This window comes from Saccopteryx leptura, chromosome 5 (genome assembly GCF_036850995.1).
Source record: "Saccopteryx leptura isolate mSacLep1 chromosome 5, mSacLep1_pri_phased_curated, whole genome shotgun sequence".
NCBI lineage: Eukaryota > Metazoa > Chordata > Mammalia > Chiroptera > Emballonuridae > Saccopteryx > Saccopteryx leptura.
Genome location: NC_089507.1, coordinates 196,953,800 through 196,978,131, shown reverse-complemented (window position 1 = coordinate 196,978,131; position 24,332 = coordinate 196,953,800). Strand labels below are relative to the sequence as shown.

The window sequence follows — 24,332 nt, the reverse complement described above, 5'->3', positions numbered from 1 at the left end:
ATTCTTTTTCTTTGCTGTGTAATACTCTCTTGTATTAGTATACGACCGTTTCTTTTATTTTCTTTTTTTTTTTAAGAGAACTCTTTATTTATTTTTTTTACAGAGACAGAGAGTCAGAGAGAGGGATAGATATGGACAGATAGGAAGGGAGAGAGATGAGAAGCATCAATCATCAGTTTTTCGTTGCGACACCTTAGTTGTTCATTGATTGCTTTCTCATATGTGCCTTGACCGCAGGCCTTCAGCAAACCAAGTAACGCCTTGCTCGAGCCAGCGACCTTGGGTCCAAGTTGGTGAACTTTTTGCTCAAGCCAGATGAGCCCTCGCTGAAGCTGGCGACCTCAGGGTCTCAAACCTGGGTCCTCCGTGTCCCAATCCGAAGCTCTATCCACTGCGCCATCGCCTGGTCAGGCATGACCGTTTATTTTCATCATTGATGAACATTTGGTTTATTACCATGCATATTTTTTGGTGGCCATAAATGCTCATTTCTGCAATTGTGGAACAGATGTGTTCCTGGGCACACACGTTTTACTCAGTGGATACTGACAAACATTTCCACAGTGGATGTATCAGTCATTAAGGTAAATGTGGATTGGTATCCTATTATGGTTTTTCTTTTTAAAGATTTTATTTATTGACTTTTAGAAGATGGAGAGAGAAAGGTGGGAGGGGAGAGCAGGAAGCATCAACTTCTAGTAGGTGCTTCTTGTATGTGCCTTGACTGGGCAAGTGTGGGGTTTCACACCAGCAACCTCAACCTTCCAGGTCAACGCCTTAGCCGCTCTGCCACCACAGGTCAGGCCCATTGTGGTTTTAGGTAAGTGTAAGGTATTTTTCCCCGCCGAGAAGGAAGGAACAGGGCTTGGAGCCGCAAAGTGTGGAATAATAAACGGCTTTATTGAGTACAGAGCGCATATCCCACCCGGCAAGGTTCCCTGGCCCCAAGGAAAGAAAGATGGAGGAGAGATGAAGGTCAGGGAAGTTGCACGGATTAAACTGCGTGGGAGATATTTAAAGGGTCCCTCTAGGGAAGTGGAGCTACTATGACATGGTGAAATTTCACTGGCTGGCAGACTATCGCTTCTTTCCAAATGGTTCCTGGGAAGCTTCCCTTGGTGGGCTTGATTGTGGGCGGTCCTAGCCAAAGTAGGCGGGTCTGAGTTCCCCACATGACTATTCCTCTATCCACTGACCTTACAGTAAGCCTCTGTTTTAAACAATTCATTCTCTGTTGGATGAGATCACATGTAGCCTTTTACACAATTGGAGAACTTTCTTTTATTTATTTTTTATTTATTTATTTATTTATATTTTTTTAATTCATTTTAGAGAGGAGAGAGGAAGGGAGAGAGAGAAACAGAGAGAGAAGGTGGGGAGGAGCTGGAAGCATCAACTCCCATATGTGCCTTGACCAGGCAAGCCCAGGGTTTCGAACCGGCGACCTCAGCATTTCCAGGTCGATGCTTTATCCACTGCGCCACCACAGGTCAGGCAAGAACTTTCTTTTATTGATAAAGACTGTTCTGTGCACCAGTTTTCAGAGAGAAGGAAACGGGATTTACCTCGTGCCTCCTGCCTATCAGGCACAGTGCGAGGGCATCCTGATTTCACCTCATGTCATCCTCAAGCCACCTCTCAGGAGATGTGGACAAGCCCGGGGTTGGAACAGGGACAGGCAGCTCTGCCAGTCTCCCAAGACCTCAGCATGCAAATGAGATGGCAGGTTCTCACTCCCTGGGGAACTGATTCAACAATTGCTTCTGAGACAGGCACGGTGTGACTGTGACAGATGTTCCCGCAGAGAGAGCTGCTTTTCGCGGGAGCCACTGCAGGGATCAGCCGGGTCTTGAGTACACACGTTTCATTTCCCGTTAGTCCCTGCTTTGGGACACAGGTTGCAGGCCGGGGAGCAGAGGCTCTGCCTGTGGTTTCCACGAAGTCTGTGTCCTAGTGGATCGATGTGGCATTAGCCCCGTGGACCCTGGGCCAGTGACATTTTCTCACTAAATGTTTGGTAAAGGTTATAGGTGAAGATTATTTTGCTGTATGAAGACTGTTTTAAGAGTTCACTCTCATTTTTTTCCCGAGAGAACATATTTGAACATCAGAAAGCATTTAGACAATCAGAGTAAAAGTGAATCTGCAGGTTAAAAAAAAAAAGTGAATCTGCAGGTTTAATACATTGTATCTACTCAAAGAGCTAACATCTGGTGCCTGCGTTTTTCATGTTACTGTGGACTGGTGGGTAAGTCACTATGGGCTGGGTGTTGCCGGCCCCTGGGGTCATAGAGACTAGGGTGAAGTGCAGACTTTCACGCAAACCTGGCTTTGAACCCCAAGCCTAGTACTTAGGGCTGTCTGACCTCACCACAGTTGCTCATCTCTTTATGATCCAGCTCAGAAGGCCTGAACTGGAAAGTGCCTGGCACAGTGCCCAGTTCATGATAGGGATCCAGTAAGTGTTAGTTGAATGACTTTCTGATGTTCTGATGTATTTCAGATCTGTAGTCCCTTAGCCGCAAATGCAAAACCTCAAATACTATCAGAGCAGGAAGTGTTTTTTTTTTTTTTTTTTTAAATGTTTGGTGCAACTTATTTTGCAGCAAAATCTGACACAAGGCTACATTACAGCCTTTGTTGATCCCAGCTGGAGTGAATATTCGTGTTTGCTACTGACATATATTAACATTTGTTACGAGCTATTTCCCCAGACCTCACAAGGGGGTTTCACATTGTATAGCACATGCAGTGTATTACCTTTCTACAATCTGGAACATCCTGAATTCTGAAGTACATGTGGGTTTCAGATGTCACGAACTAAATTCAGGTTGACTTAGAAAAAAAAATGTCTGTATTATCTCGTACACCTAAGAAAAGCTGGGGATATTTCTGCCTTCGGGTGCAGCTGAATTCAGGGGCTCAGATGATCTCTCTCTCTCTCTCTCTTTTTCGTTCATCATTCAGCTGAGTATCTCTTCTCCATTTCTATCCTTGCCTCTCACAATGGAGGGGACAGGGCACGGTGACTGGCTTAGTTCGGGTCACTCTGCAGCCCTGCGTTGGGCGGCGGGAGGACGATAGCTCCTCAAGAAGAGCGTGGGGCACCCCACACCAGCAGGTGCCCACCGCATCAGTTGTGAGCCAGTGCAGGGGGCAGCCAGGCCTCATTCAGCATTCCAGCACCAGGGAAATCCCAGTCCAAGTGAAGACTGCCTTGGAGGGGTACATACTCTTGTCTGTGAGCCTCTCATTTTGACTGAGTCCCCAACGCCTGTTGATGACTGTCTCGTGGTGGACTTACCTCCTGCTTCCCTGCTCACAGCTCTCATCCTTAAACCTTCTAGAGTCTCTGCAGCTCTTAGTAATCAGAAGAGCCGCTGCCCACACTGTCCCTCTGCTGGAAGGTTCTTCCTGTCTCTCACCTGGGGAAGGCCAGCTCATTTGTGACTCTGAGTTTAAAAGACAAGACTTCTCAGACCGTCGAAGGTTCTCCCTTGAAATTCCCACCCAATCCCTGCCATTCTTTTCTTCCTAGTATCAGTTTCACACTGTGCGGATGTAGTGGCAACCATCACCCTGGCTGGGCTGGCGAGCTTGATGGCTGGGCCATGCCTGCCTCACTCACCACTGTGACTTCTCAGTGTTGGACCCACAGTGAGTGAATATATATTTTAGAATGAATGAATGAATGGCAGGACTTGAATTCAGTCCCTGACCTCCCTGACCCAGGTGTTCACACTGTGAGCCTCTCTCAGCGTCTTCAGACCTAAATGAGAGACCTGCGGCCATTGTATTCTAGAATGTTCTACTGGAGTACACTGCGATGGCTGTCCATTCACTTCCTCTTCTGCCCGTGTCCCACGTGTGCTAACTCCTGCTGGAAGGCTGGACTCCTAGTTCTCAGCAGCCTTGGAGGCCCAGTTGGCTGTGGACACTCTTTCCCCCGCTTGCCTCCGCTTGGTGCTCAGTGCCACCGGGATGATTACGGTGCTGGCAGCGTCCTGGCAGATGTGGAGCCCATATACATCTCTGGTCTTTCCCCAACACTCTCTGAGGAAGGCTGTCTCAATCCCAGGCCGTTGGAAAGTGTTTTTCTGCTAAGTGCCATGTGGGAGTGTGTAAGGGACATGTTTTACCGTGTCTTCCCTGAATCTCACTGCTGTCCTTATGGGAAACTGATCTGTGTGATTCTGATAGGAATGGTTGTGGTCAGGTGACTGAGCCATGCCAATCACCGTGGCCATGGTGGTTAGTCCAGGCACATAATCTAAACTAAGGGTCCTTCCCTGGGATTTCTCTAATCTCTTGTGATATCAGATGGCTGTGAGATGGGACTCGAAGTTCTAGCCTCAGGAAGTAGCCGTTATGACTGAATAAACCTTGCTCACCAAGAGAAGCAAAGACAATCGAATAGAAGGCCCCGAGAACAGCAATGACCCCATTGATCGGGTGCCCCGATGTGCCATGCACTTTGCACATTCTTCCTAAAGCACTCGCCAGCATTATGACAGGGAGAAACAAAATAGACGAGGCTCTTGGAGGCTCAGGCCCTTGGTTAATTAAGATTTCTACATGGTGGAGTCAAGGCCCTGACCCCCTGGGGGCTGCCAGGAAGCCCTGTCACTCTGCACTGGCCTGGGGGATCTGTGCCTGCCTTCCGTCTTGGGGAGTCCCCTGCCTTGGAGCTTGTCTTGCCCCAGGAGAGCAGAGGGCATCTTTGTGCAGCTCTGGTATCATAGTGGGCGAGGATGGGCACATGCCTGGCCGGGTATGGGGTGAACAAGGACCCTGTGCCAAGGTCTCAGATGCCTTCCTTCCCTCCCCCGCCCTCCCTGAGGGCACATGCATTTGGGGCCACAATGGAAGCTACTCTTATGAATACCTGGGAAACAAAGGACTGCCTTCATGAAAGAGAAAGTCCCTTTGCCCAACACAAAGCCAAACGCCCAGTTAAACAAACAGCTGCAGAGCACAGCCAATCCAAAGAGTCAGGAAAAAACTCCTACATCTCTCAGTTGGCAGCCACGACCCGGAGGCCAGGCAGAGGGAAAGGCCCACGGTTGCGCTGCCAGCCAGGGGACTTGCTGGCATGTCTTCGACTTGGAGCGTACCAGCACCTGGCTCCTCCAGCCAGAACAGAGGAGGAATACGCTCCTGACGGGCTCCCCGGCCCTGGAGCAGGGCTGGGGGCTCTCCTGAGGACAGGAAGGCCCCCTGCGCCAGATTTCCAGCAACATCAGGATGTGGAGAGAGCCCAGCTTACCACATCCCCTTGGCGAACTTGGACAAGAAACGTACCAGCTTTCAACACCACTCTTGTTCTCCATCAATGGCCTCCATTGTAGGCATGAACTCCTCTGCTCCAGAGTTGGTTCTGTGCCCTGGCCACAGCCTCAAACCAGGGGACCTGGGCTCATACACTCCCTTCTCCGTGTTGGGAAGCATCCCCAAATTCTTGCCCAAGACCCCACCGAGGAAGTTTCCTTTTGCTGCCTGGCACTGGAGAGACAGAGCTGGAGGAAGTGCTCTGCCAGCCTCCCTCGGGGCGTTTGAATCTTTGAGGTTCCCTGCTGTTATCTTTTTCTTCTTACTGCCCGCTGATGCTCCCCACTCAAGACCAGGACAGAGCTCGGCCAACTACCGCCTGGGGGCCAAATCCGGCCCACTGCCTGTTTTGCTAAATAAAGTTTTATTGAAACAACCATGCCCATTCATTTACATATTGTTTATGGCTGCTTTTACCTTACGATGGCAGAGCTGAGTAGTGACAACAGAGATTGCATGGCCCAGAAAGCCTCAAATTTTTACTACCTGGTCCTTTAAGGAAAAACTTTGCCCACTCATGGTCTAGGTCCAAGGGGCGTTACAAAGAATTTAATGTGTCATTTTCTGTCTCTAGCTCAACTGACTGATTCATTCATTCATCAACTACTACCTAAGTGTCTACCATACATTGAGCTCTGAGCTGGTTGCTAAGGATACAGTGATGGACAAGGCAGACATGCTGCTTGCCCTCAAGGGGAGCGGAGGACACACCACTGTTTGAGCAGTGCACACACACTTCGTTATAGCTGTGCTGAGTGTCACAAAGGAAAGGGTGGGGAGCCACGTGGACCCAATGCAGGGGTCACGTCTGGCAACCCGGTGGGAATAATATGTCAGCTGAGATCTTGAGGATGAATAGGACTTAGCCAGGTCAGTGGGCTGGGGAATTCTCAGACAGAGGATCCAGCCTGGATGAGGCAGAACAGAGCATGGCCTCCTCCAGGAATGAAGTAAGATCCTGGAAGGAGATGTGAGGGATGAGCTTCAGGAATGGCTGCTGCCTGTGGGTCATTGGTCCACCCTGGCTGGTCTGGTGAGAGACTGGGACAGTGTTCCTCCTTTGACACACTAAGGCTTCCCTTCTCCCCTGCGTGACAGACCCCTGCGTGACCCAGCTGTCCACTGAGGCCTCCTGAGGGGTCATCTCCCACGCTTAGTCAAAACAGGGTCATCTCCCACGCTCAGTCAAAACTCAGATCAACACACCAGTTCTTCGAGAGTTGTCTGCTTTGTTAGCTGCTAGCCATGTGTGGGAAAGTAAATCTAATTCAGAGGCATTAACATGTAAAATGTTCAGGTCCTTGGTCCCACCAGCCACATTGTACTGGACAGCCTCACGTGGCTGCCATGTTGGACAGTGCAGACACAGAACACCCCACGTCACAGGGAGTCCCCTGGGGCAACACTGGCCTAAAGGGAGAACCTGGCAGATTTCTCCATTGTCACTTTGGGTAGACCTGTCTACTGGAAGAAGAAAGTCTGGGCTTTGGGATTTGGGCTTCTGCATTCACAAGCTGTGTGGTTTTTTTTTTTTTTTTTTTTTTTACAGAGACAGAGAAAGAGAGAGAGGGATAGATAGGGACAGACAGGAACGGAGAGAGATGAGAAGCTTCCATCATCAGTTTTTCGTTGCGACACCTTAGTTGTTCATTGATTGCTTTCTCATATGTGCCTTGACCTTGGGCCTTCAGCAGACCGAGTAACCCCTTGCTCGAGCCAGCGACCTTGGGTCCAAGCTGGTGAGCTTTGCTCAAACCAGATGAGCCCGCGCTCAAACTGATGACCTCGGGGTCTCGAACCTGGGTCCTCTGCATCCCAGTTGGACGCTCTATCCACTGAGCCACCGCCTGGTCAGGCAGCTGTGTGATCTTGAGCAAGGTATTGAATCTCTCTTAATCTCCATTTTGCCATCTGCAAAACAGGCCCAGAATGGTGTTTGGCATACTGTAGGTGCTCCCTCTGCCTGGCAATGGCAATAATTTTAACTTTTGCAGTAGGGTAAACAAGATCTAAAGCCTCACTCTGATAATCCCTATCTGGAAGAAAACTGTCTTTGTGAAACAAAGTGCTAAATTGCTGTGGGGGAAGGGAGGCTTGAGGGGTGGCTTGAGGCTGCACCATAGGAAGCAGGGGCCTGTGCAGGGAAGAGTAGGAAGGAGGCCGAGAAGTCCCACAGCCTGGTCAGCGGGTGTGGCTGAAGGGCTTTCCAGAACGGGGATGGGGATGTCTACAGATCCATTAGAGGCTCTTCGGAGGCTGGGCTGTAGGCCCACGTCCTGAGTCCAACACCAGTTTCCCCCGAGAACGCCTCAGGAGATTGGGGAGGGGTCCTGGGTGGAGGTGGAGGTTCCTTTCCCACGTGGCTGTTCGTGCTGTGGGAGAGAGAAGGAACACCGTGGCAGAGCAGGAGCCCCCACCACGTCCGTGACGAGGGCCCCGAGTCTCTGGCCCCGAGTCTCTGGACCCGAGGGGCCCTCCAGATCAGACCAACCGAAGTCACAGAAGTTTTGGGGAAGTTTGGACTTGCACAGGACAGGGAATGGGGAGGAACAGGGTCATCGAAAGCACCAGGAGACCTCAGTGGACATCTGGGTCACGCAGGGTCTGAATCTCCCCCAACTTTGTGCAGAGCCCTGTGTCTGGAGAGGTGGGCAGGATGCTGAAAATATCCATTGTCTTGAATTGGAGGTGAGTTCTTTATTCATTCATTCAAATAATTGGACAGGCCTATTATGGTTGCACATGTTAAAACCAATCCAAACCAAGGTGGGGGCGGGGGAGAATGAGTGATTGATAGAACAATAATAGAGAATGAGTGATTGATAGAACAATAATAACCCAGGGCGTGAATCAAGTATGGCTTTGGGGAAGCTGGATCTGGGGCTGTAGGGACAGAAAAGGACCGAGGCCTCTCTCTCCATCATTGGTCCCACTTTCCAGTCTAACAAGGTGGCTGCCAGCAGCTGCAGGCCAACATGAGCTTTCTGATTCCAGAACTAGGGAAACAGCACTTTCTAGAAGCCCCAGTGACAATCTGTGAGTTATTGGCTCTGATTGGGTCACATGCTTATCCCTGAACCTGTGGAACGGAATGGTCTGACCAGCTTGGGCTCCTTCATGTTTGCTATGGGCTGAGCCACAGACATTGAGGATCAGAGTCGGTCAGGGTGCCGAGGAACGTGGAGAGAGCTGAGTGGACGCTGAGCAGGGAATGCGAGATGTCCACCACAGTTAGTTCCCTCAGCAGCCTGGCCTGGCTCGGGCGCAGCAGAGGGCAGGCTGGCCCCCTGTCCTCTGCGCTCACGTTCTAGCAGGAGGACTAACCCTCTCCTGATGGCCCTCTGCCTCCCGTCCCTTCTGGCCCGAGTCCAGCCCAGAAAGAGGAGTGAAATTAACTGTCCATTGTTATCGTGTCACTTCCTGAGAGCAACAAAGGGCCTTTCACAGTGAGAAGTAAAGCCAGTCGATGTGCGAGGACCTGGAAGTCACAGAATTTGGTTGTTGAGGTGCCAGGTGGAAAATTCCCAACAGGTCGTGTTCAGATTTGGAGCTAAAACAGTCATGGTCTTAAAAAAATCCATATAAGGCTGGCATTGCAGGTACACCTTTTGGACTGAAGGACACGGGGCTGGCATTCAGAAACTGAAAGCACATGGAAGGTTCTGGAAAAGTTAGTGAACGATGGGGCCAAGTTCTCTTCTAGGTTTCACCTTCAGCTCCAGCGGGGAACTGATGTGTCAGAAATTGGGCCTCCAGATCCCATCCCTGTACTTGCCACAAAGACCCCCTGCAAGGGAGAGTTCTGGGCAGAGGGAGCAGGGAGTGACGACTGGATGGGGAGAACGTGGAAACGCCACGTAGAAGGCTGGAGCAGAGAGAGATGGGGCGGGAGATGCGGATGGGGTGTGGGCTTGGCCAAACCCCAAGGGGTCTGAGAGCCAGGACAAGCTTCATCATCGTCCTGAGAGCCCAGGGAGCCCTTGATGGCATAAAGGCATTGCTCAGTGCGCTGAGGGCGCTGTGTGAATTTCCTGGGGCTGCTATGAAAAATGATAACAAACTGGGTGGCTTCAAGCAACAGATATATTCTCTCACAGTTTTCGAGGTTCGAAGTCCAAACTGAAGGGGTCAGCCGGGACGTGCTGCCTCTGATGGTTCCTCTGATGGTTCCAGGGAAGACCCCTTCCTGGCCTTTCACTGGCTCCCGTCAGGCCTTGGTCTGCAGCCGCCTCCCTCCTGTCTCTGCCTCTGTCTTCACACCACCTTCTTGTCTGTGTGTCTTCTCTTCTAAGCACCAGTCATTACTTTAGGGTCCATCCTAATCCCGTATGATCTCTTCTTAACTAATTATCTCTGCAAAACCCCTATTTCCAAGTAAGGTAACATTTGAGGTGCTGGGTGGACATGACTTTTGCAGGGGGGGTACTGTTTAATTCACAGAGGCGGCCTGATAGAAGGTTCACTTGGCAGCATGAAGAATGGACTGAAGGAAGCCAGTGTGGAAGCAGGAGGCCAGCCCAGGGGCAGGAGAGAGGTGGGGGGAACCTACACCAGGATGGGGGAGCAGTGATGGGCGAGCAAATGGAGTAGAAGGATGCTTGGGAAGCAAACTCAGCAGGACTCGGCGATGGACAGGACGTGGGCACAGTGAAAGGGAGATTTGAAGAATATGCCCCAGGTTTCTAGGTAGCTTGTCAGCTCAGTCATCAGTGAACCCTATTTGGCGAGTCTTTGGATAGGATAGATACAGACATACAGGAGGAAAAAGAAAAAAGAAAGAGAAGAAAGTTTGGGCTTGTTTATACCCACAAGCTGCAAGAGTTCTCTAGGGACCTCAGAACCTCCTGTCACAGCACGTGGGCCACGTGGAAGCCACTGATGACCCAGCAGTATAATAAATAACCCTCCCCGTGAATCATTCTTCAGTTAGGCCCCTCCTCCTGGCTCACGCCATCCCCCGGCCCAGGGAAATTGCAGTTAGGCCCCTCCTCCTGGCTCACTGCAGCCCTGGACCAGGGAAATTGCAGTTAGGCCCCTCCTCCTGGCTCACTCCACCCCCTGGACCAGGGAAATTGCAGTTAGGCCCCTCCTCCTGGCTCACTCCACCCCCTGGACCAGGGAAATTGCAGTTAGGCCCCTCCTCCTGGCTCACTCCACCCCCTGGACCAGGGAAACTGCAGTTAGGCCCCTCCTCCTGGCTCACTGCACCCCCCGGCCCAGGGAAACTGCAGTTAGGCCCCTCCTCCTGGCTCACTGCAGCCCTGGACCAGGGAAACTGCAGTTAGGCCCCTCCTCCTGGCTCACTGCAGCCCTGGCCCAGGGAAATTGCAGTTAGGCCCCTCCTCCTGGCTCACTGCACCCCCTGGACCAGGGAAATTGCAGTTAGGCCCCTCCTCCTGGCTCACTGCAGCCCTGGACCAGGGAAATTGCAGTTAGGCCCCTCCTCCTGGCTCACTCCAGCCCCTGGACCAGGGAACTTGCAGTTAGGCCCCTCCTCCTTGCTCACTGCAGCCCTGGCCCAGGGAAATTGCTGCTCATGTGACTCAGTGCAGCGTCCTTGACCCAGGGGCTGGGTGACAAGTCCACCTCCTCCTTCCCCTGATGTCTGGGGGGTGTGGCCTCACATGGGGCAGAGGTGTGTGTTCAGAGTCTGGATCTGTGACCCAAAATGCTGGGAAGGGTTCCCAGCTTTTTCTTCCTTGCAGTTCCTCTTGGGAGCTCCTGGTATCAGAGATAAAGAACATGGATGCATGAGCCAGGGTTCCTGGTTCACCTACAGTTGGTGTTAGTTTCCTGTGGGCTGCTGTCACCAAGTAATGTGAACATGGTGGGTTACAAACAACAGAAATGTATCTTCTCACAGCTGTAGGATGCAGTTACCTGGAGGACAGTGTTCAGATGGATGGATAGATCATAATGTATATTTCTAATTAAAAGCTATTTTGAGTTATGCTGTGGCAAATATCCCTGAAGATGAGTATATGCTTATATAATCTGATGCAAGGAATCTGAAGACAGATTCCTTGCATTAGACTTGCCACGTCATGTATGTTTTTGTTTTTTTTTTTAAAATCTTGCCTGATTGCCCAGTAGGAGCAATGTCCCAATTTTCACCCCTCCATCTGATGAGGAAGACTGTTAGGGTCCCTACACCCTTGTCACCTTTCTTAAGAACGCTCCTGTCCCTTTAAGCTTATCTCGGGCCTGGGGTTGTGAGTGTGGGCAGGAAAGGGATGAGAGCCGAGAAGCAGCCAGTGAGGAGCTCATGGTCAACGGGAAAGGTGATGGGCTCCGGCTCTGACATCCCACTTTGATGGGAAATGATATGGTCACTCTACTGACAGGACCCAGAGAACAGTTCCGTGCGCCCTCCCAGCCTCTTGGCACTCATTTCCCATTCAAACGAGTTCACCCCTTGCAGGAATTGCAAACAGGCTCCTGAGGGGCCAGCCATACGGACCACAGAAGAACTTGCTCTCTAGCCTGTGCTCTAGCATCTCTTCCCTCCCATGCTCTGCAGATATAAGGGTGTAAGAAATGTGTTCTTTTCCTCTTAACTGGCCCCAACTCCACACACTTCGGCCTTGGGGCCCTTGCTTCTTGTCTATTTTTCTCCATATTTTTGCTCTCTTGTTTCTTGCTGTATACTTAGTGCTGAGAACAGTGCCTGACTCGTGCTAAGCATTCAAGACGTCTTATTGAATGAATGAGTGAATTGAATGAGTGAATGATCGAATAAATTAAAGAACAAACGAATGAATGAAAGACAAAACAAAAGAATGCATAAAAGGAAGGAAAGAAGGAAGAAAGAAAGACTAACTTACTCTAGCATGAGAAAAACTGCTGGGACACAGCACCTGGCAGGCAGCAAATCTTGAGACTGGTGAGCGATAGGGAGTGGTGAGGTCTGGGGTAGACTAACATGTTGCAGTCTAGAGGGGGCACCCATTGTTCCACTCTAGCCCACTCCTGTCTGCCCTTTAGTTCTTCAGGATTGAGTGGATTTATATTACCATAACCAGATAAAGTTGCCAATATTTGACTATTTTTGGTTTTCAGAAGTAGTAATTCATGTGATTCAAACTTAATACACAATTTCTCTTAACTTAAATTGTTGCCAACAAATTGACAGCATTATTAATAACAACAGAACAGTTGCTTGGGCCAGAGTGACACAGGTGAGATCCGGGAGCTCCAGGGCCGCTGGTCTGCAGGCTCCATAGAGGCGAACAGCAGCTGGTTGCCACCCCCCACGGCAAGGCGGCCAGCTCTGCCTGGGCTGTGGAGCGGGAGCTTGGTTTAGCAGAGAGGGGCTTACAGAAATGGAGAGCTGGGGGAGTGGAACCTGCAGGTGAATCCCCTCTGTCCATGTACCAGCTGCAGACCCCCGCGAGAAGCCTCTTCTCAGCGCGGCTCCTGTGGGTCCAGGAGCCACAGGGGCAGCAGCACCATTGCTGGGCCCAGAACGAGCCCCCTTCTCGCTCCCAGGGTGTGATTTTGTCAGGTGGCAGGAGCTTGTCAGCGCTGGTGCTGCATATAATCAGATGCACAGATGTTCCAAACTCGAAAGGTGCTAAGAGGCTTCTGGGCAATTGAGGGAGGGAGGGAGGGGGAAAAAGAAACTTCTGGAAGTAAAACAAGCCAGTCATCCAGGACAGTGTGAGGGAGCCTTGCTGGGCTTGAAAAGGGGTCCTGCCCGGGGGAGGGGTCAGGTCAGGCATGGCCCTCTCCTTAGAGCATCGTGAAGGCGCCGTGCAAGCCAGGCCCAGCATGGGAGCTCAACCTGCCCCCCAAGTGCAAGTCAGAGGGCTCCCCTTCCCCACCCTGCCAGGTGTCCTAGGGTCTCTCGTCCCAGTCAGGTGGAAACAGGCCCAAGTGCTGGTGGTTCATCCCGCCCTTCATTCACTTCTGTCTCATTCATTTCTCAGCACGCCTGCACCTGCATCTACCACAGTTCTGGGTGCTGTGGCTATGGCAGTGAGCAGGAGGCAAAGTGCTGGTCCTCCAGCTCCATCATTGAGTGGGTCAGAGGGCAAATACGTGCATATGCAATGCAAGGTTGGGAGTGGGAGTTGGGGGAGCCCCTTGGCCCGACTCAGCACCCACCACCTTAGGTTCTTCCTTTTTTTTTTTTTTCCTTCAAGCAAGAGGAGGGGTGATAGACAAACTCCCGCATGTGCCCGACTGGAATCCACCTGGCAACCCCCGTCTGGGGTTGATACTCGAATCAGCTGAGCTATCCTCAGTGCTCAGGGCCAGTGCTTGAACCAATTGAGCCATGGCTGCAGGAGGGGTAAAGGGTGACAAAGTGGAAAGAAGCAGACGGTCACTTCTCCTGTGTGCCCTGACTGGGAATCGTACCCGGGACGTCCTTACTCCAGGCTGGCGCTCTATCTACTGAGCCAGTCAGCAAGGGCCCACCTTAGGTTCCTCTCAGTCCTCTCCAGCTCTCCACACACACTACTCTCCTCTCTTTCACCATAGCCCTTGAAGGTCCATTCCAGCAAAGCCAAGCCATTCACCAAACCTGGGCTCCCCTTCCTAGACATTGGAGGGAGGATGCGCTCTGCCAGTCGAGGGAATGGGTTTGTCTTTCTAGAAGTGGTTGTGGGTGTGAGGGGTACTGCTGTTGCCTCCTCGTAAAAGCAGAGAAAAAGGAAGGATTGCACAATAGTTAGGCATTGTACCAAACAGGTGGGAGGTTCTATCCTGCCACATACTTACGGCCGTTTGGAATCCTACTTTTTTTTGTTAGCATTCTTCTCCACTTCCTGGGCATGACCATGCTAACATTTATTGGGTGCTTCTACATGCTGGACATTTCTCTTATTTCTTTTCTTTTCTTTTCTTTTTTTTTTAACAGAGACAGAGAAAGTCAGAGAGAGGGATAGATAAGGAAAGATAGACAGGAACGGAGAGAGATGAGAAGCATCAATCATCAGTTTTTCGTTGCAACACCTTAGTTGTTCACTGATTGCTTTCTCATACGTGCCTTGACCGTGGGGCCACAGCAGACCGAGTAACCCCTTGCTCAAGCCAGTGACCTTGGGTCCAAGCTGGTGAGCTCTGCTCAAACCAGATGAGCCCATGCTCAAGCTGGCAACCTCGGGGTCTCGAACCTGGGTCCTTTCGCATCCCAGTCCTATGCTCTATCCACTACGCCTCCGCCTGGTCAGGTGCTGGACATTTCTCTAAACACTTTATGTGTAGTTACTCAGATAAGTCTCACAATACCCTGTGAGGGAGAGACTATCACGATCTCCTGCTTAGAGTATAGGAAATTCAGGCACAGAGAGGAAAAGTGAGGTGCCCAAAGACACACAGCTAGACAGGAGGAGTCTGGGATCCTATGTTCTTAACCCCTGTGCTATGTTACCTTTTGGTGAAGTGAGGGCAGGGACCATGCCTGCTTGCTCAGCATGGGGTTCCCAGCATCTGGCTCGCAGGACCTGTTTGTGGAATGAATGAGTGAATGAATGAATGAAGACACTTTTACCAGGGTGGGTGGTGACTGCATCTGTGAGGGGCCACTAGGCTGCCTGGGCTGGTCTGTTTTATTTTATTTTTATATTTTATTTTTTGCCATTTTACTTTTTTTTAATATATATTTTATTTATTGATTTTTAGAGAGAGAGAGAGAGAGAGAAGGGGGAGGAGCAGGAAGCATCAACTCCCATATGTGCCTTGACCAGGCAAGTCCAAGGTTTCAAACCGGCAACCTCAGTGTTCCAGGTCGATGCTTTATCCCACTGCGCCACCACAGGTCAGGCTGGTTTTGTTTTAGTTAATGTTTGGCAAGTGGTTAGCTCTTGGCACATGAAAGTTAAGTCAGAAAATGTCCACTGAATGAGTGAATGAGTGAAGAACGAGGGGGAGACTGAATACTGAAACTGCGTGTGGCCGAGAGGCAGACGAGAGAAAGAGGGACTGAGCCCGCAGACCTCACTGCGCCCAGCGGCTCAGGAGGAGCAGCAGCTGTGAAGTCCTAGACTTGAGGCCGGGTCAGTGGGATTGGTAGACGCTGAGCACCCAAGGGAGGCCTATGTTCAACCTGGCAGTGGTAGCCAAAGCCGGCGGCGCTGTTGGGAGAGAATTGTCCTGCCTTTGGAAGGACATGTGAGGACCCAGCGTCACGTCTGGACCCATGATGAGAAGGTTTGACGCTGGTACGTGCACAGACTGTCCTAGGGTGGGCTTGGGGTGGGTTCTGATCTTTTTCAACCATGAAGAGGATTTTCACTTTCTTTTGGGTGTGGTTGGGAGGTGTGAAGGGCCGGCCTGGAATAACCCTCCCCTGCCCTGAGGACCCATCTCCACCTGCCGGTTTCTGTGAAACCACTGGGCTGGCAGTCAGGAAACCGACACTACGGGGGCATTCACTCACCTATCCCTTCACCCATTTACAGTGTTATTATCGAATGAGTGGAAAGATCACAAAGGTGCTTGAAAACGAAGAAAACCCTCATGGTTTTACCACTGAGCTTAAATATGCGAAATCTGATTTCACTTCCAAAAATGGTGTAGCTGGAGGCATTAGACTGTAAGCAAGAACAGGGAAAGCGGGGCCCTGTTATCACCAGGTGGTGTTTAATGGGGGCGTGAGCACATAAGTCAGCAGGGAAGGACCCTCAGCCTTCACCTTCTGGCCAGCCAGACGCGTGGTGTGGCCCTGTCCCACTTCTCCAGGACAGGGAAGGTGACGTGCTCGAGGCCAGTGTGGGATGAGGACAAAAGGCGCCCCAAGAAACAGGTGAGGAAATCAGCAGCTGAGGGACACTGACTGTCCTGGAAGTGAAGGGCGCTGAAGGTCTGTTGGGGGTGGCCCATGAGGGTGTGTCCCCTTGTCCTGGCCATGGCCGCGCTCACCAGCTGACTGGTTCCCACCTGCCAGGGTGGCATTTCTTTGTCCAAGGGCTTTTTGTGCTTATTATGTGTCAGATTTGGCATTCTTCGGGTGGGGAGGCTGAAGTGTTGGGAATTAGTGCCTCCTAGGAGCAGCCCTCAGCCAGTGGCAGACAGGTGTGTGAATCACTGACAGTGGGACACTCCCAGCGTCCCCAGCAGCATTAGGTTTGGTCACTCTGGTGGCAGCTGGTACAACACGCCCTGTGCTGGCTTCTCTCACTCCCCGCTCACCCCTCAGGTAAATTCCTTGCATTCACATTCTTGCCTCAGGATCTTCTAAAGGCTCTCCCTGTGTGCCCGTGTGACACTAAGGCAAGGAAGACAGACCGTAAAACCGACACTGCCTGACAAGTGCTCTCATGCGAGGCCCGAGGAGCTGGGGGGCGCGGCCAGACGTGACTGAGGAAGAAGCAAACACTTTTGTTTGGGATTATTTGCCTGTAGGGGACTTTATTTTATTTTTATTTTTTTGCAAAGCAAGACCCTTTTGGAGGGATTCAAAAACGTTTATCAAGTGCTTCCTGTGGACCACGTGCTGAGACAATGCCAAGGGCCCAGAGGGTCGTCCCCCACACAGTTCACGGTCCTACTGGGGGCGAATGGCAGGCATTGCTCCAGTGATGCGAGAAGCAAAGGCGCAGTCACAGCAGTGATAGGTGTTGGACAGGGGAGGCGAGAGGTGGCTCCTTGGTCCCAGGGTCAGGGATGGCTTCGCTGAGTGCAGCTGCAAAGCACAGGGAGGGAACAGCGTCCCAGCAGAAGGCCAGTGTGGACCGGAACACGGAGGGGGCGGGGAGGTGTGTTGGAGAGCCACACGAGGCCGGTGTGACCCTGCAGGGAGATGAGATGCCGGGAGATGAGGGCCAGGGGACCAGACTGAGAAAGACTGTCCGCGGCCGTTCACGGGTTTTGGCCTTGGCGCTGTGAAGCCAGCGCTGGGCGCTAGCAGGCTCTGCTGACTTGATCAGATTTGGGTTCTGAAGAGAGCATTCTAGCTACTAGTGTGATCCAGACAGTTAATCTAAAGTCCCCTCCTGCCCAGTGGAACTCTGCAACAGAAGTGACTGTCATTCCATTTGAGCCAGCCCGCTGTACAGCCACTCTCATCCTGCCAGTTACCTTGCTGTTTCCGAAAGCGCTTTGCCGCTGGAAGAATGAATGGGGCTCTGCGCAGCCTTATATAACAGTTGGACTTCCCTCTCGGCTGGAAAACAGGGTTCCTGTCAGCCGATCAGCCCTTGAGAGCATGCCTTGGATCTGATAAACAGACGCTGGCAAATGGGAGGTTTGAAGGTGGTGCCAAGCTCTGTGGTTTGGACGGGTCCTGTGAGGGAAACAATCTAAGCAGCTAACCATCTGCAGGAGGGGAACGTAGGGGACTCAGCTGAGACACAAAGAGGCAGTGTGGAGACAAAGCAGGCCGTGGGCGGGTGCCCAGCCTGCCGGGTGGGTACCACCGCCTGCAGACCGCCACTAGCCCGCCCAGCGGGGCGCCGTGCTTGCGGGCGAGCAGACCAGCCTGTTGACTCACTAACCTTCCTTCCTGTGGTGCCTCCTTTGGAAGGAAAGGGGGTTCGGTGGGTTACAGGAGTGTGGGAAGGAAGACTGGGAGACAATTTCATAGAGAGTTTTTGGAGACAATAAGCTGTCCTTCAATTTTTTTTTTTTTAAGTTTTTTTTTTTTAATTTATTCATTTTTAGAGAGGAGAGAGAAAGACAGAGAGAGAGAGAAGTGGGGGAGGAGCTGGAAGCATCAACTCCCATATGTGCCTTGACCAGGCAAGCCCAGGGTTTCGAACCGGCGACCTCAGCATTTCCAGGTCGACACTTTATCCACTATGTCACCACAGGTCAGGCCTCCTTCAATCTTTTTTTTAAAAATGTTTACTTTATTGATTTTATAGAACAGAAGGGAGAGAGCGAGAGAGAAGTGCCTCAGACTGGGGATCGAACCAGCAACCTTTGTGCTTCAGGACGATGCTCTAACGAGCAACCGAGCTCTCTGACCAGGGCTGTCCTTCATGTTTGATGACATGACTTAGAAGCTGTAAAGCCTTTGCTTATTTTGCCATTTGGTGGTTCTGAACTTGGTGAGGTGCCTTCCCTTCCCCAGAGCAGCCTGTGGCCACACTCTGCCCAGAGCCTGGCGGAGGGTCCATTGTGCAGGCTTGTTAGGAGGTTGTGGAACCACACAGAGACCCCACCCCAGGGTTCTTTTAGGACAGCTACTGCTTGAATGGACAGAGGACAGGGGCACCTGCCGCTCCTGTATGCAGGCGAGGGTTGGCTGGCTGTGGAGTGAGAACTCCTGCTCCGTTCCTGCTGGGCTCCCCTCCTCCTGCAGGCGAGCCGGGGCTTGCCCGCGTGGCAGTCACGGAGCGCCAAGCAGGGGAGGAAGCGAGCAGAGCACCTCCTGAGAACCGCCTTTAAACCGGCATACCGTTCCTCGGCCCCTTCTCCCCTGCTCGGGAAGCTGTGGAGAGAGCCTCACAGGTGAGGCCCCAGCTTGGGTTCAGGGGCAGAAAGCCAGGGAAGGTCTGCCATCTCCGAGGTTCCCACTATGGGAGAAGAATGAGCCCTTGTCGTGGAGGTCACTCTTGGCAGCCCGAAGCACTCCTGACTAACATACTAGTGTCCCCTGAACATTCTTACCGAAGTCTGTGAGTGTGCAAGAGAGGGAGACTCCCTTTCCTGGTGGTGTGCTTTCTTGGTGGGTCCTGCCGGCTCTCGTTATACTTCAGAGTTGAGAGAAAAAACTCCCTGGGTCTCATTCCAGAGCCCTCTTCTCACGTGGCTAGTGCACAGTTTTTTGATTGTGGCACTCCTGACATTTTGGGCAAACATTTCCTTGTGAGGCTGTCTCCACATACACTGAAGGGGGTTTAGCAGCATAACTGCCCTCTACCTCCTTGATGCCAGGAGCATCTTCTCCCCAAGTTGAGACACCCACCCCCTGTTGAGAATCACTGAGTTAGAGGGATAATATGGTGACAGACCTGAATGCCGTCTGCCAGAGTTCCAAGTCGCACCCATTTCTTTACCTATGCCAAGGTTGTCGTGCCTAAATTCTCACCCACAGCCAGGATACTCTCACACAGAACTCTCCTGCAAATGGAGGACCCTGTTCACGCGGCCCCACCAGGTTGCCAGACACACTTGAAAGAATTCCGAATCCCTCTGGACCGAGCTGGGACTCTGAACACACGTTCAGATGGCTTCTTCCTGTCCTTGTCACAGTTAGACTGAAACAGGGCCGTGGCTTGAAGGCCGGGCGATGGCCACGGAGAGCAGGCAGGAACCTTCAGAAATGAGGACATGTTTCCTTGTGAGAGGGCCGCCTTTTCTGGGTTTTGGGATGCGTTAGCTGGGAAGACCCAGCTTTTGGTGGCGTTTCCGACACCCAGATGGGCCTTGAGGATAAAGAGATCAAGTGTTTCTAAGACCCTGCCGCATGGAACCGTCCCTGGATGAGAGGTGGGCCCGCAGCCAGCCTGCTGCTCTGCCTGAGAGGCTCCAGCGGGCGGGCGAAGCAACGGCTCTGTCTCCACAGGGGAAGCTGGGCGTGTTGGGTTTTGTCAAACATCTTGGAATGATTCATTTATTCTTCTGCTCTCAATAAAACCCACCGGCCTTGCGAGGACCTTCCCATCATCATAGAACTCTGTTTTATATAAAATAAATTGGATCTGTTGGCATCTGATTCATCTTCACTAAATGCAGCAAAAATAGTGTTTGGTGAGAAATAATAATGGTCGCTGTCCAGTAAGGAGGGAGAGGCTTCTCTTTAATAACGCCTCCTGCCCTTTGAAAACAGGAAGTTACCGTGGCCAAAAGCAAATGAGTTCCGTGCTGGCGAGTTCAGCTCCAGACCCCACTCTCATGCCCACCTGTGGGCTGCGGGTTCGCCTGTGCAACCTTCTTTCCAGCTCTTGACACCTGCTGGTGGTTAAGCCTGCGTCAACGTGGCCCTCTTTTTTGGCGCAGCCTTTCTGGTGTCAACAATGTCCCCGTTCTTATTCAGAGAGAAGGTTCCGTCTTCCCCCCTCATCTCTCCTCGTGGCCCCCTCTCTCTCTTTTTTTTTTTTTTTCTTTTTCATTTTTCCGAAGCTGGAAACGGGGAGGCAGTCAGACAAACTCCCGCATGCGCCCGACCGGGATCCACCCGGCATGCCCACCATGGGGCGATGTTCTGCCCCTCTGGGGCGTCGCTCTGTTGCATCCAGAGCCATTCTAGCGCCTGAGGCAGAGGCCACAGAGCCATCCCCAGCGCCCGGGCCATCTTTGCTCCAATGGAGCCTCGGCTGCGGGAGGGGAAGAGAGAGACAGAGAGGAAGGAGAGGGGGAGGGGTGGAGAAGCAGATGGGCGCTTCTCCTGTGTGCCCTGGCCAGGAATCGAACCCGGGACTCCTGCACGCCAGGCCGACGCTCTACCGCTGAGCCAACCGGCCAGGGCATGGCCCCCTCTCTTAATCCTCAGAGTGCAAGCAATGGACTCAGACTATATTCTTTCCTCAGATAAACTGGAAAAGGAGGCAGGTGCCAGGGGTCTCCAGCTGGCGCTGGAGATGCCTTCTTCCGGGCTCGGGTTAGAAAGGAACACTGTTTTGTGATTCTCGAGCACAAGTTCCTGGCCCAAGAAGCTTTCTGAAACTTATTTAGTTGCAGGTGAACAGAAAACCCTGTGCAAACTGCGTCAGATAAAAGGGAATTTATTGGCTTGTATTATTGAAAAAGCTAAGGGCTTCAGGCACAGATGGATCCAGGAGCTCAAAGATGCCATCAGCAATCAATTCTCTGTCTCTCAATTTTGCTTTCCTCTCTTGACTTCACTCTAAGGTGAATTTTCCCCTTCGGGGGGTGAAATGCCCACCACCAACTTCAAGCCCACATCCTATTACTGTGGAAACTCCAAGCAAAATGGATATTGAACAGGCAAAAGGAACACAGCTGTTGGTCCTCAAAATGACACAGCTGATAAATGTCCATGCAACTGCTTATATTTACAGAAAATAAAAGTTATCATTATGTTTTCCAGCCCTTCCCAAACGTTAAACAATGAACATGGACTTAGTTAGGGATAATTTGGTTGCAAACAACAGATACCCTGTCAAACTAGCTTAAGAACAAAAATCATCTTTTTAAAGAATTACGGATCTTGGTGGAGGTGGGGTGGGGGCGTAATCAAAGGCAGGCAGTGAGGCCCGACTCTGAGGGTGTGACAGGAAATCAGGAATCCACCAAGAATCAACATGGAAGCCCCTCCCTCTCCATGACCTCTGGCTATCTGTGGGCTGAGTTCCTTTTCTCTGTTCATTGTGGGACTCAGGCCACTGTAGGCAGATCCCACAGCCTCTTGGGGGTCACAGAAAGCCCATGCTTCCCCCCAATTCCCAGGAGAGAGAATCTGATTGGGCCAGCATGGACAAGAGTCCACCCTAAGTCCAGTCAGCATGGTGAGGAGGCAGGACACACACCTTGTGTTCCTTCTTAGTCTCCTTGGCTGGCACTTTCTCAACCCCTGGGCTCTGACCTGAGCCCTCTTCTGTTGCTATAGCCACTGCCTAGTCACCTTGCTCTGATGGCTTTCCAGCAGATCTTCAGCCTGGATCTATTCCATGAACTCTGAACTCATATCCCCAGCTGCCCATGTGACATCTTTCCCTGGCCATCTGAAGGCGTGTCAAATCTAACATGACCTGATCAGAGCAGTGATTTTTCCTTGCCATTGCATCTCCTACTTTGCTGCCTCGTGACCAGTGCTACCAGTGGTGCCACCGTCCGTCAGTTCACGCCAAAAATTGAGAAGTCTTCTCATTTCTTTTGCTTTCCGTACCCTGTACATTTATTCAGTAGTCTTATCAGCATGACTTCCAAATCCACCACTTCCCTGCACCCTCCCGCTAAACCTCTAGTTAGGCTCCACCGGTCTCTTCTCGGATGGCTCTGTTAGCTGGCCCTAACCAGTCTTGGGCCCTTGGCCCTTTCCCTCATTCAGTCCAATTTTTCCGCAGTCTGTTCCATCAGATTCCATCACATTCCTTACTTTAAAACCCCTAGGGCTTCCCGTTTCACATAGAACAAACTCAGAGCATCTTACCTTGCCTCCCAAACACTTCCGCATTCAGCTCGTGGGACCTCTGAGCACACATCCTTCCAGGTTATTGATTGTTCACCCTCTCCAGGCACCAAGCCTACTCTGCCCCTCACCCAGGCCAGGCTCTTTCCCATCTCAGCGTCTTGGCACCAGCACTCCTCCTGCCCTGGGTCTGTAGGTGGGTAGTTTATCATTCACGTCTCTGAACAGCCCCATTAGAGCAGCACCATCAGCTCCAAACATGCTGAGACCCCTTTAAACTCTCGACACCACCACCTAGTCCATCTTCACAACCCTTATCTGCATCAAAAATTGTGGAGTTTTTTTGTTTGTTTGTTTGATTTTACAGAGACAGAGAGGGTCAGAGAGAGGGATAGACAGGGACAGACAGGAAGGGAGAGAGATGAGAAGCATCAATCATTAGTTTTTTGCTGGGACACCTTAGTTGTTCATTGATTGCTTTCTCATATGTGCCTTGACTGCGGGCCTTCAGCAGACTGAGTAACCCCTTGCTTGAGCCAGTGACCTTGGTTCCAAGCTGGTGGGCTTTTGCTCAAACCAGATGAGCCCGCACTCAAGCTGGTGACTTCGGGGTCTTGAACCTGGGTCCTCGGCATCCCAGTCTGACGCTCTATCCACTGCGCCACAGCCTGGTCAGGCTGCACCGGAAATTGTTTTACTGTACTTCCCCGTGTATGAGACACACCTTAATTTTGGGGTTCGAAATTTGAAAAAAAATGTATTACATAAAGTTATTGAACTCAAGTTTTATTCATCATAAAATTTATACAACTCATCTGCACGAAAAAGTGGGAAATGCAAGTAAAAACCTACAACCACAGTATAAGACGCACCCAGTTTTTAGACCCCAAATATTTAGAAAAAAGGTGCGTCTTATACATGGGGGAATACAGTACTTGTTAAATGTTTACTATCTGCTCTAAGTAAACTGGAAGGTTGATGTCAGAGATTTTCTTTGTGTGTGTGTATGTGAGAGAGAGAGAGACAGAGACAGAGAGAGACAAAGAGAGGGACATATAGGGACAGACAGGCAGGAAGGGAGAGATAAGAAGTATCAATTCTTTGTTGTGGCTCTTAGTTCATTGATTGCTTTCTCATATGTGCCTTGACCCGGGGAGGCTACAGCAGACCGAGTGACCCCTTGCTCAAGCCAGTGACCCTGGGCTCAAGCTGTGAGCCTTGCTCAAACCAGATGAGCCCGCGCTCAAGTTGGCGATCTCCAGGTTTTGAACCTGAGTCTTCGTGTCCCAGTCTGATGCTCTATCCACTGTGCTACTGCCTGATCAGGCAATTTTCTTTTCTTTTAAAAAATTTTATTTTATTGATTTCAGTGAAAGAGAAGAGTGGGGGAGGGGAGAGAGAGAGAGACAGTTTGTTCCTGTATGTGCCGTGACTAGGGATCAAACCAGCAACCTCTGTGCTTCTGGACAATGCTCTTACCAACTGAGCTATTTGGCCAGGGCAGAGATTTTCTTGTCACCAATGTATTACTTCATCTAGAATAGCGTTTGCCACATAGAAGGCACTCAAATATTTGTAGACTGGATGACTTGTGTAAGCAAGTATATAAATCAAGAGTTCAGTTAGGAAAGTAGAAACCACACGTTTTTTAAACAGAATTTAATTTAAAGAGTTCATTACCAGGTACTTGAGGACTAAAAAGACAATAGAGTAATAATGAAAACAATAGATACAACTTTATAAAAAGGAAGTTAAAGGTTATAGAATTGGCATCATCAGTGGTTTGAATAAAAATTCTGGTTGAAGGATAAAAATTATTAATGGAAAACAAAAATGTACTTGATTTTGGAAATTTAAAAATGATGATATAAATTAAGTCTTAAGTTTAAAATAGAGCATTTGTGTTTCTAAATCAATTGCTAAAACACAGTTTTTCCTTCAGACAAATGAAAAACATATTAGATGAGGTTACAACATTTGTTTCTTTTTAAAATAAACTTTTAATTTTAGAATAGTTTTAAAG

General features: G+C 50.8%; 1 protein-coding gene across 1 annotated transcript in view; it reads left to right on the top strand.

Annotated features, from left to right (window-relative positions):
* PCK1 (phosphoenolpyruvate carboxykinase 1) overlaps positions 1–24,332 on the top strand; it is a 701,569-nt gene that overhangs the window by 99,309 nt on the left and 577,928 nt on the right. The window lies entirely within an intron of this gene.